Source organism: Drosophila miranda, chromosome 3, assembly GCF_003369915.1.
Source record: "Drosophila miranda strain MSH22 chromosome 3, D.miranda_PacBio2.1, whole genome shotgun sequence".
In the NCBI taxonomy this organism is placed as follows: Eukaryota; Metazoa; Arthropoda; class Insecta; order Diptera; family Drosophilidae; genus Drosophila; species Drosophila miranda.
Genome location: NC_046676.1, coordinates 25,255,141 through 25,267,580, shown reverse-complemented (window position 1 = coordinate 25,267,580; position 12,440 = coordinate 25,255,141). Strand labels below are relative to the sequence as shown.

General features: G+C 51.9%; 1 long non-coding RNA gene across 1 annotated transcript; it reads right to left on the bottom strand.

The window, feature by feature from the left end:
* Positions 1-8,116: 8,116 nt before the first annotated feature.
* Positions 8,117-8,788, bottom strand: LOC108160335. The gene is made up of 3 exons (XR_004472507.1): positions 8,573-8,788; positions 8,212-8,285; positions 8,117-8,155 (listed from the first exon to the last, which is right to left on the bottom strand). It is a non-coding gene; the product is annotated as an uncharacterized LOC108160335 (long non-coding RNA).
* Positions 8,789-12,440: the final 3,652 nt, after the last annotated feature.

Here is a 12,440-nt window from a genome sequence, read left to right as displayed (position 1 = left end):
ACCAGAGGGTCCAGCCGATGCAGCCGATCGCGAATGATGCTCCGACGCCACGCCAACACCAGCAGCAGCAGCGGCCAGCAGCTCAGTGCGATGGCAGCTGCGCTCAAAAACTGCAACTATATGTAGAGCAAATAAATGAGTTGGAAAGGAGGATTAACCAGATGGCAGAGCAACTCACAAAATTGGCTGCAGCAAATGGCAAGGGCACAACAGCCATGCCCCCACTCCAACCAACAGCAGCAGCAGTTCCTGCCCCTCGGCCAATACCATCAGTCGCCGCCAATACAGCAGCAGCCATATCGGATTCAGAGTCCGACATTGACTGCGACGCGTCTGAATTAGACGATGGCGACGACGACCAATGGACCGACCACGATCCATTCGATGGACTGGGCCAAGTGTGGAGGGCCCAAATCGCCAGCGCACGCGAAAGCATGCGATCGGGCGGTGATTGTTGATGCGCCCAATCGTTGATCCAGAGGCCAGCCACTGCAACAAAGAAAAGGACGTCAATACGGACAACAACGAAAAACGGCCAAAACACTTAAAAATCACACGTACCTGCCAATCACCAGACAGAGCTGACCATCAAGAAGCTGCCTCGCCACCAACATCACCAAATTTCTGCCAAAGGGGCGGAAAAGGAGGCCTTCTTTGATGACGCTGCCGCCTGACCATGGCCGTGACGTCACGCCAATCCGAACCAACAGCTGCCATTTCCAACGACGACGTAGATGCTGGCGTCTGTTGCCGCTCCACTGGGTCGTGCCCGTCTCTCATGCCAATTATGTGAGGGCGGGATGGCCTGGTGTTGAGCCGCCGGACGCCAGCAAATCCTGCAAAAGAAGGAGATTCAGGAGAGAGGCTGCCGATAAACACGAATACTCACCCGCAAACGTCTCTTACGCCAACACAAATCAGACAAGGGTCGCCAGCAACAACATCCAAATCAACGAAAGGCACCTGCAAATAAAGACAAATTAAAAATCAAACGCCAAAACGAACACCTCCTCATCTGGGTGGCCGGACCAGCAGCCACTTAAAAATCGCAAATAAAACCGACGTCGAACGTGGCCGAGGAGGCCAGGCCAAAACAACTGACAACGCATCCTGGGTGGCCGGACCAGCAGCCACTCGGATGCGGCCAATCAACAATTAAATCGACAACGTATCCTGGTGGCCGGACCAGTTGCCACTTGGATGCGGCCAATAATACTGACAGTCTGACATCACACACCGATGTCAACGCCAACACACTGGACAACGCATCTCGGGTGGCCGGACCAGTGCCACTCGGTCTGCTGCATTAAACCAACAGACAGATGCAACGTGGGCGGCCGGACCAGAGCCGCTCGCCATCTCCAACCTTTTCCCACGATGCACGCCAACACCCACATCCAGCCATCGCCACTAAAGTTCCCAGATGGTGCCACTAATCCTGCACAGGGGGACAGCAGAGCCGGCCGGTATGCGGCGCAATGTTCTGCATTGCGTTTGCCATGCCGGCCGGTGCTTTGTTGTAGTTGTCCTCCTGTTATGAAATAGACGATATTTAAGTATGTTTATTGTTGTGTAAATGTATTGTAATTATTGTTTGTTTAACCTTGTAAATATCTCTGTAGTTTTGTAGTCCTTATTTGTAGTAATTGTAGATAGTTTGTCCTTAGCTGTAATGTAATTTAATTATTTTTAGTTATTTATTTTATCATAATTACCTTTCATTCTTCCTCTTCTTTCCCAACTATCTCCCATTCCCAAATACCTGACAGGTGGCAAGGCCATTAATGACCCAAAAATACCACGCCAATTAGAAAAATACCGCGCCGATAACACACCAAAAGCCATTTCAAATTTAAATTGCATTACTCAATGCCCAGTGTGTTATCGGTCGCAACTTCGGCAATTATGCCCAGCCATTTCCTCACCCACCCCCTTACCCACTTCAAAGGCCATTAAATTCCAAATGCGGTTGAGCAGGATTCAAATTTACACTGCCAACCTTCGCCACTCTGCCAAATGCCCCAACAATGCCATTACAACCGCCCACAAGATGCTATGCGGTCGACTCTTCGGAGCGTCACGCGCCCGGATCGAAAGATCCGGAAGTTTACAGTATCCGGGCGGTTATACGGGAGCAGGCATTTATCCCCCCCTTCCCATCCCATCCCCCAACAACAGAGCAGCCAATACGAACAGCCCAAAGAACACGCAAGAACACGAGCCATCAACCAAAGACAACACACACAGCCACTAAACAAACGGCTATTCCAATTCTCCACTGCCTACTTATCGGTGCTGCTGCCCTCGGACTACTTTCATCTCACTCAATATTGGGGTGGGTGAAAGTGGAACCGGGGGTGAGAGCACCGGTAAATGACGATCGGCGATCGGGTCTCTCGAGTGGGGAGTATGGGAGTTGGCGGACATATGAGTGTTCCACCATGAACCTCGTCCGCCACTCTCATCTCGTCCACCCGCTCGAGAGGTCGCGTTCGTCGGACGTGCCAGAACCGTTTCGTGTCATTTTATCGTGTCGCCATTTCCGTTTCTTCTGTTGTGCCCTGTTCTTTCCTGTGGTGTCTGTCGTGTGCCGTGCCGTGCTGTGCCGCCCTTCCTTCACCACACCCATTAATTACAGTGACAAACTTTTATTCCCGTCTACATCTTACTGTGCCACTAACAAAAATCTCAGACTTCACAAACTAAAAGAGATAACTGTGATAGATGAGAAAACTGTGAATAAAAGTGCAAATAAATACATTAAACACAAACAAACACACACAAGAGACTTTTTAATTGGAAGCAGCAAACGGGCAGCGGATCGCCAATACAAAAACCAACAGCCAGCCATGACCAGAGGAATGGCCAGACGAGGGTCATCCAGACGCCACAGCGACGGCGGCAGAGCGGCCCGCAGAGGCGCCCTAGCAGCAGCAGCAGCAGCCAACAATACCAACACCAACACCGCCAATAGCAGCAGCAGCAGCAGAGCCCTCGGCGCAGGCGCCAACACCAACGCCCCAGCCAATGCACAGCGCCGACGCCACAGCGACCCATCTCGTGAGTACCCAGCCATTGCCATGGCCGATTTATCCACGGCCACAGCCACTCCCCCCTCGAGCCCCATCACATCAGCAGCAACAGCAGCGCCAATACAAACTGCAAACCCCGCAACCCCGCCAAATCCAAAAAACCCGCCAAAAACAAAGGGAAGGGCCGATAGGACGCCGCTCTCACTGCCACTTTTCCCGCCTCTCACGCTCTCGGACATACAAAACTGTTCGGGAGTAACGGGAGAGGGAGAAGTCGGAGGAGAGCCGGCAAGCCGACGCGCAGCAGCAGAGCGCCAAAGCGGCCAACGGGCAGCCACACACACACACATGACCGGATCGAACCCGTTGCGTGTCGAACTTGGTTCGAGTTCGAGCAGCGGGTCGATCCAAGCCATAGCCCAGCCTGCACAATTACCACCAACAACAGCAACACCAAAACGACGCCGCGCCCTCATTGTCAGTGGGAGTGACGATGAGGGTGAGGGTGAGAGGAAGCAGGCCAGACGACGGGGCCGCCATCACCAGCAGCGGCAGCAAACACAACACATACAACACACAAATACAAACACCAACACCGTCACCGCCACTCACACCAGCACCATCGCCAATACCAACACCAACACCACCACCGCCATCACCATCACAAACACCCCTGCCACTACCACCGACGATGACATCCGGCACGGCGAATTCGGGCATCAGCCCAGCCAGGAACGTGGGTTGAGGATCCTCATCCGAGGACTCTCCCACTCCACGCCGCCGGATTGGATTCGCAGCAGCATGCTGAACGAGGGGTTCACGGTTCGGTTTGTGAGGGCGATCACTGATCGATTCGATCGCAGCCGCCAATTCAACCTCTTCGAGGCTGAGATCGCCCCCAAACCGGACCGTGGCCAATACGACGTCTTAAAGCTGCGACGCCTGGGTGGGAGGCCCGTCACGGTTGAGAGACTTGGAGTCTCCCGTGACCCCGCCCAGTGCCATCGATGTCAGGTGTTTGGCCACACCCGCGCATATTGTAGACGAGCTGCTGTTTGCATGAAATGCGCGGGTGGACATCTGACGACGGAGTGCAGCAAGCCGAGGGCCGCCAATCCAAAATGCGCCAACTGCCAAGGCGCCCACATCAGCGCCTACAAGGGTTGCCCATCCTACAAGGCAGCCAGGCAGCGGCTCGTGGCCCACAGGGTCGCCAGGGAGGAGGAGCGTCGCAACCAGCAGCCACAGCCAATACAACAGCGACAGCAGCCAATTCAACGTCGCCTGCAGCAGCCACATCCACAGCCACTCCATAACCCGCAGCAGCAGCGCCAACACCAACCGGATCGGCAGCATCGGCAGCAGCATCGGTATGGCGACCAACATCCCCAGCCATCGACCAGGGGGCGCCAACACCAGAGGGTCCAGCCGATGCAGCCGATCGCGAATGATGCTCCGACGCCACGCCAACACCAGCAGCGGTCAGACGTCCAGTGTGATGGCAGCTGCGCCCAAAATCTGCAATTATACAAACAGCAAATAAAAGAGTTGGAAAGGAGGATTAACCAGATGGCAGAGAAACTCACCAAATTGGCTGCAGCAAATGGCAAGGGCACAACAGCCATGCCCCCACTCCAAACAACAGCAGCAGCAGTTCCTGCCCCTCTGCCAATACCATCATTCGCCGCCAATACAGCAGCAGCCATATCGGATTCAGAGTCCGACATTGACTGCGACGCGTCTGAATTAGACGATGGCGACGACGACCAATGGACCGACCACGATCCATTCGATGGACTGGGCCAAGTGTGGAGGGCCCAAATTGCCAGCGCACGCGAAAGCATGCGCTCGGGCGGCGCCTATTGATGTGCCCAATCGTCGATCCAGAGGCAGCCACTGCAACAAAGAAAAAGGACGTCAATACGGACAACAACGAAAAACGGCCAAAACTCTCAAAAATCACACTTACCTGCCAATCACCAGACAGAGCTGTTCATCAAGAAGCTGCCTCGCCATCAACATCAACAATTTCCTGCCAAATGGGCGGAAAAGGAGGCCCCTCTTGATGACGCTGCCACCGCACCATCCCAATGACGTCACGCAAATACCTGCTCACAGCTGCCATTTCCAACGACGACGCAGATGCTGGCGTCTGTTGCCGCTCCACTGGGTCACACCCGTCTCTCATGCCAATTATGTGAGGGCGGGATGGCCTGGTGTTGAGCCGCCGGACGCCAGCAAATCCTGCAAAAGAAGGTGAAACAGGAGGGAGAAGCAGACAGCCAATACACAAAATACTCACCTGCAGTTCTCACGCCAACACCAACCGGACAAAGGTCGCCAGCAACAACATCCAAATCAACGAAAGGCACCTGCAAATAAGCACAAATAAAAATCAAACCGCCAAAGCAAACACCTCCTCAACTGGGTGGCCGGACCAGTAGCCACTCAAAACGCCATTACAATCTGACGACGAACGTGGCCGGGGAGGCCAGGCAAATCCACCTGACAGCGCATCCTGGGTGGCCGGACCAGCAGCCACTCGGATGCGGCCAACAATTAAATCGACAACGCATCCTGGTGGCCGGACCAGCAGCCACTTGGATGCGGCCAATAACTCAAATCGTTGGCACACCGATGCCAAACGCCAGCACAACGACAATGCAGTTGGGTGGCCGGACCAGTGCCACTCGAGTGCAGCAGCCAACACCGACCAACGACAGATGCAACGTGGGCGGCCGGACCAGAGCCGCTCGCCAACAACACCATCATTGCCCACGATGCACGCCAACACCCACATCCAGCCATCGCCACTAAAGTTCCCAGATGGTGCCACTGGTCCTGCACGGGGGGACAGCGGAGCCGGCCGGTATGCGGCGCAATGTTCTGCATTGCGTTTGCCATGCCGGCCGGTGCTTTGTTGTAGTTGTCCTCCTGTTAAAAATAGACAATGTTTAAGTATGTTTATTGTTGTGTAAATGTATTGTAATTATTGTTTGTTTTACCTTGTAAATATCTCTGTAGTTTTGTAGTCCTTATCTGTGGTAATTGTGGATAGATTGTCCTTAGCTGTAATGTAATTTAATTAATTTTAGTTATTTATTTTAGCATATTTACCTTTCCCTCTTCTTCTTCTTTCCCAACTATCACCCATTCCCAAATACCTGACAAGTGGTAACGCCATTAATGACCAAAAAATACCACGCCAATTATAAAAATACCCGCGCCGATAACACACCAAAAAGCCAATTCAAAATGCATTTATCAATGCCGGTGTGTTATCGGCCGCCAACTTCGGCAATTACGCCCAGCCATTCCCCTTTACACCCCCACCCATTTCAATCCCATAGCAGTTGAGCAGGATTCAAATCCACACTGCCAACTTTCGCCACTCTGCCAAATGCCCCAACAATGCCAATACAACCGCCCACAAGATGCTATGCGGTCGACTCTTCGGAGCGTCACGCGCCCGGATCGAAAGATTCGGAAGTATAAAGTATCCGGGCGGTTATACGGGAGCAGGCATTTATCCCCCCCCTTCCCATCCCATCCCCTCATAACAGAGCAGCCAATACAAGCAGCACAAGCACATAGAACACTAGCCATTGACCAACGACAACACACACAGCCACTATAACAAACGGCCACTACAATTTACCACTGCCTACTTATCGGTGCTGCTGCCCTCGGACTACTCTCATCTCACTCAATATTGGGGTGAGTGAAAGTGGAACCGGGGGTGAGAGCACCGGTAAATGACGATCGGCGATCGGGCCATTCGAGTTGAGGGGGAGAGTATGGGAGTTGGCGGACATGTGAGAGTTCCACCAGAAACCTCGTCCGCCACTCTCATCTCGTCCACCCGCTCGAGAGGTCGCGTTCGTCGGACGTGCCAGAACCGTTTCGTGTCGTGTCGCTTCTTATTGTTCTGTGCCGTGTCGCCATTTCCGTTTTTTCTGTTGTGCCCTGTTTTTCTTTTGTGGTGTCTGTCGTGTGCCGTGCCGTGCTGTGCCGCCCTTCTATCACCACACCCATTACTATCTGTGACAAACTTTTATTCCCGTCTACATCTTACTGTGCCACTAACAAACATCTCACACATCACAAACTAAAAAAAGGGGGACGGCAACAGCCACAGCCAATGCAGCAGCCACTCCAGCAGCAACAGCCAGCAAATCGTCTCCAGCAGCCACCACAACGTCACCACCAGCCACTACAGCGACAGTTGCAGCAGCAGCAGCCACCCACACAGCCACTCCACTCACAGCCGCAGCAGCAACGCCAACGCGGTCCGGGTCGGCAGCATCGGCAACAGCTACAGCATCGCGACCAACATCCCCAGCCACTGGCTGAGGGGCGCCAACACCACAGGGTCCAGCCGATGCAGCCGATCCCAAATCGTACTGCGGAGCCACGCCAACACCAGCAGCAGCAGCCAGGCGCCCAGTGCGATGGGAGCTGTGCCCATATCCTGAAAAGATATGCGGGTAAAATTAAAGAGCTGGAGGATAAGCTGGCAGCAATTTTGAGGAAAGTGACAAACCTGCTGCAGGCAAGGGACGAGAGCACGGGAGAAGTGCCGCCACAACGGACTACAACAGCAGCAGCAGCATCCACACAGCCATCACCACGACCAACCGCAAATACGCACTTTGACGCCGCAGCCATATCGGACTCTGAATCCGATATGGACTGCGAAGCAATTGACGACGAGGATGACGACGAGTGGACTGACCACGATCCATTCGAGGCGCTGGATGGCCTGGGTGAAGCCAGCCACTAAAACAAAGGAAAAAGACGTCAATACGGACAACAACGAAAAACGGCCAAAACACACAAAAATCACAAGTACCTGCCAATCACCAGACAGAGCTGACCATGAAGAAGCTGCCTCGCCACCAAAATTGACAATTTCCTGCCGAAGGGAAGGAAAAGGAGGCCCCTTTTGATGACGCTGCCACCACACCATCATGACGTCACGCCACTCCGAACAGACAGCTGCCATTCCAAATGACGACGCAGATGCTGGCGTCTGTTGCCGCTCCACTGGGTCGTGCCCGTCTCTCATGCCATTATGTGAGGGCGGGATGGCCTGGTGTTGAGCCGCCGGACGCCAGCAAATCCTGCAAAAGAAGAAGGAGAATCAGGAGAGAGGCTGCCAATAAACACATATACTCACCTGCAAACGCCTCTCACGCCATCACAAACCGGACAAAGGTCGCCAGCAACAACAATTAAAATGACGAAAGGCACCTGCAAATAAACACGAATTAAAGATCAAACGCCAAAACAAACACCTCCTCAACTGGGTGGCCGGACCAGTAGCCACTCAAAATTACACCAACAATCCGAAGACGAACGTGGCCGAGGAGGCCAGGCCAATACACCTGACAACGCATCCTGGTGGCCGGACCAGAGCCACTTGGATGCGGCCAATAACTCCGACCATTGCCATCACACACCGATGCCAATGCCAACACGATGACAATGCAGTTGGGTGGCCGGACCAGTGCCACTCGAGTGCAGCAGCCAACACTAACCAACAGACAGATGCAACGTGGGCGGCCGGACCAGAGCCGCTCGCCATCTCCAACTTTTGCCCACAACGCACGCCATCTCCAAGTCCAGCCATCGCCACCAAAGATCCCAGATGGTGCCACTAATCCTGCACAGGGGGACAGCAGAGCCGGCCGGTATGCGGCGCAATGTTCTGCATTGCGTTTGCCATGCCGGCCGGTGCTTCGTTGTAGTTGTCCTCCTGTTAAAAATAGACGATATTTAAGTATGTTTATTGTTGTGTAAATGTATTGTAATTATTGTTTGTTTTACCTGTATATATCTCTGTAGTTTTGTAGTCCTTATTTGTAGTAATTGTTGATAGATTGTCCTTAGCTGTAATGTAATTTAATTAATTTTAGTTATTTATTTTAGCATATTTACCTTTCCCTCTTCTTCTTCTTTCCCAACTATCACCCATTCCCCAATACCTGACAAGTGGTAACGCCATTAATGACCCAAAAATACCACGCCAATTAGAAAAATACCGCGCCGATAACACACCAAAAAAGCCAATTCAAAATGCATTTATCAATGCCGGTGTGTTATCGGTCGCCAACTTCGGCAATTTACGCCCAGCCATTCCCCTTTTCACCCCCACCCATTTCAAACCCATAGCAGTTGAGCAGGAATAAAATCCACACTGCCAACCTACGCCACCCAGCCAAAAGCCCCAACAATGCCAATACAACCGCCCACAAGATGCTATGCGGTCGACTCTACGGAGCGTCTCGCGCCCGGATCGTAAGATCCGGAAGTTTAAAGTATCCGGGCGGTTATACGGGAGCAGGCATCTATCCCCCCCTTCCCATCCCATCCCCTTACAACAGAGCAGCCAACACAAACAGCACAAACACAAGAACACTAGCCATTGACAAGCAACAACACACACAGCCACTAAAACAAAAGGCCATTCAAACCTTCCACTGCCTACTTATCGGTGCTGCTGCCCTCGGACTACTTTCATCTCACTCAATATTGGGGTGAGTGAAAGTGGAACCGGGGGTGAGAGCACCGGTAAATGACGATCGGCGATCGGACCATTCGAGTGTGGAGGAGAGAATATGGGAGTTGGCGGACATATGAGTGTTCCACCATGAACCTCGTCCGCCACTCTCATCTCGTCCACCCGCTCGAGAGGTCGCGTTCGTCGGACGTGCTTCAACCGTTTCGTGTCGTGTCGCTTTTGACTGTTCTGTGCCGTGTCGCCATCTCCGTTTTTTCTGTTGTGCCCTGTTTTTTCCTGTGGTGTCTGTCGTGTGCCGTGCCGTGCCCCACCACACCCATTACTATCTGTGACAAGCTTTTATTTCCCGTCCACATCTTACTGTGCCACTAACAAACATCTCAAACATCACAAACTAAAAGAGGTACAACCTGTACACATACGACATGCCGCTTTCTCGCGACAGTGGTATGCTCTTGGCCACTTATGCTGACGACACAGCAATCCTGGCCACTGGCGTGAACCAGCTCATGGCTACCCAAAAGCTCAACCGCTTCCTGCTCAGCATCTCCAACTGGGCAAAGCAATGGGGCATCACCATCAATGCATCAAAAACTGTGCATATAGTGCATACATTGCGCGCGATCCAACAGCCAGTGGCTGATTTGCAGCCGCACATTGCCGACCAGCGGATTAGCAGCATCGCTGTGCATTCATATCTGGGGGTCAAGCTGGACGCTAAGCTTCAGTTCCACCTACACATCACCAACGTCATCACAAAGGTCAGGGCAAGGGTCCAAAAACTGCGCTGGCTCCTAAACTCAAACAGCAGGCTGAACCTCAACACAAAGGTAATGTTGTACAAGCAGATGATTGCACCTATCTGGCAGTACACATTGGCTGTATGGGGTCCATTAGCCAGCAGCGTGGAATTTGGACGGATCCAGGTTGAACAAAACAAGACTCTTCGCCTGATCTGCAATGCTCCATGGTATGTGAGGAACGACACCATTCACAGGGACCTGGAAGTGGACACTGTTGAGGCAGTCTATGAGAGGGCATGCAAAAGGTACACGGAGCAAATGAGATCCCACCACAACATTGAGGCAGCCAAAGTGGTCAATGACCCCTATGTACCGCACAGAATCACTAGACCCCGGTATTCCGAGTTTCTTGGAAATCACCTACCCAAGGAACTCGCGAAGCATGAATGGGAACGTATCGTGATGATCCCCAATCAGCGCCCGTACACGGAAGAGGACCAAATCAGCCATGACCGGAACCTTGATGACATGCGGAGGATGCTGATCAGGATGGATCGCCCAGTGTCGCCGCCATCAGAGTATAACTACTACACAGAGGTCATACTCCCAAGACGAAGGTTACTGGAGCCTGCTCCCATAGCCACAATAGACTTGACGATCAGCAGCAGAAGACAGCGATTAGAGCAATTGGGCCTGGCAATTGAAGCAGCTTTACACGAGATATCCACTGATCAGACGCCTGACACACATTCGCGGCATAGCGAGAACGGCCAAGGCAATGGAAGCGCACACACACACACCAGCACAAATGCCCATGAAAGTCAACCACCGTCAGCAACAGGAACAAGAAGCACAGAAAACAACAACCAAAATGCTCAGCAGCAGTGAAGACTTACCGCCAACAAATTCCCGTTCAGCCCCTAAGAAGGCAACAACCATGGCTGCCCCATTTGGACACAGAACACACAAACGCACGAAAGAAAAAACAAATATATGCGAGCGCGACAAATGCCCCGGACAAAGCAGACACCGAAATGGCCGTTACGGAAAGATCACTCCGATTAATATGTTCTTAAGCCGATCAACTAAGGATACTAGAATGGACAACTGCAAATTATCAAAAAGAGTAGAAGACTCATGCGAACGATTGCCAAAAACGCGTCCGAACAAGGCGCTGCTGTTCAAAGCTATGAGCGTTAGCATTTCTGCTGCGCAATTTCTGTCTCCTCCTTCTCCTATAGATCTCGAATTGCCGCCAGTGAACTCACTGAGAGGAAGAGAGAAGCCAACAACAACTGGAAGGTGGTGGATTTCGGCCATTTCCACTGATGAGACAACTGACCGTTGCGCACATACAAGCGCACATACAAACACTCATCCACACAAACGCTCAACTCAATGCTGGCTGCCCCGGACCAGAGGGCGGAACAGTAACGAAAGAAGGAAAGAAGACCAAACCAAAATAAGCAATAGCTCTGGCTGCCCCGGACCAGTGGGCAGAGGAGAAACGAAAACAAACAAAACAAATAGAAGACAACACATAGAATAGATAACATATATATGTATACAATCTCCCTTTTCTGCCAATGAAGGCAACCAAAATGTTCCCCTTAATTATAATCTACATTTAAATCTAATCTTTAGTCAAGAGTATTATGCTTTAGCTCTACCCACTCCCTCTCCCCCCTCTGGCAAACGGACTGTTTACCAAAGTGGAGAGATTTTCCCAAAAATATGTTTGCGCCGGCAGCACTGCTGGCAATGGAGAATTCGCGCTGTAAAAAAAAAGCATTGTATTTGCTGCCTACGGCTGCTAACAGCAGCTTGTAGACAGATATTTACATATATTTATAGGATACAGCCTCAACAATTTGTACCTAAAATGCTAGACTAAGTATTGGTATAAATAAAGTCCCCATAGCGTAACGTAACTCTGGCTCCCCTAACCTGCTGGATCAGGCCAAGGCTCGAGCTGGGTTACGTTACGTTATGTTAGTTACGTATCGCCACCGCTGCATACGACACAACAAAAAAAAAAAAAAAAAAGCTGGAAATAAACTCCGCCAGTAGCAAAACTGGCGGGCGAGTGTGCGCAACGTAGGCGTGCACTTGCATCAAAATTACCTCGAAAAAAAAAGTGAC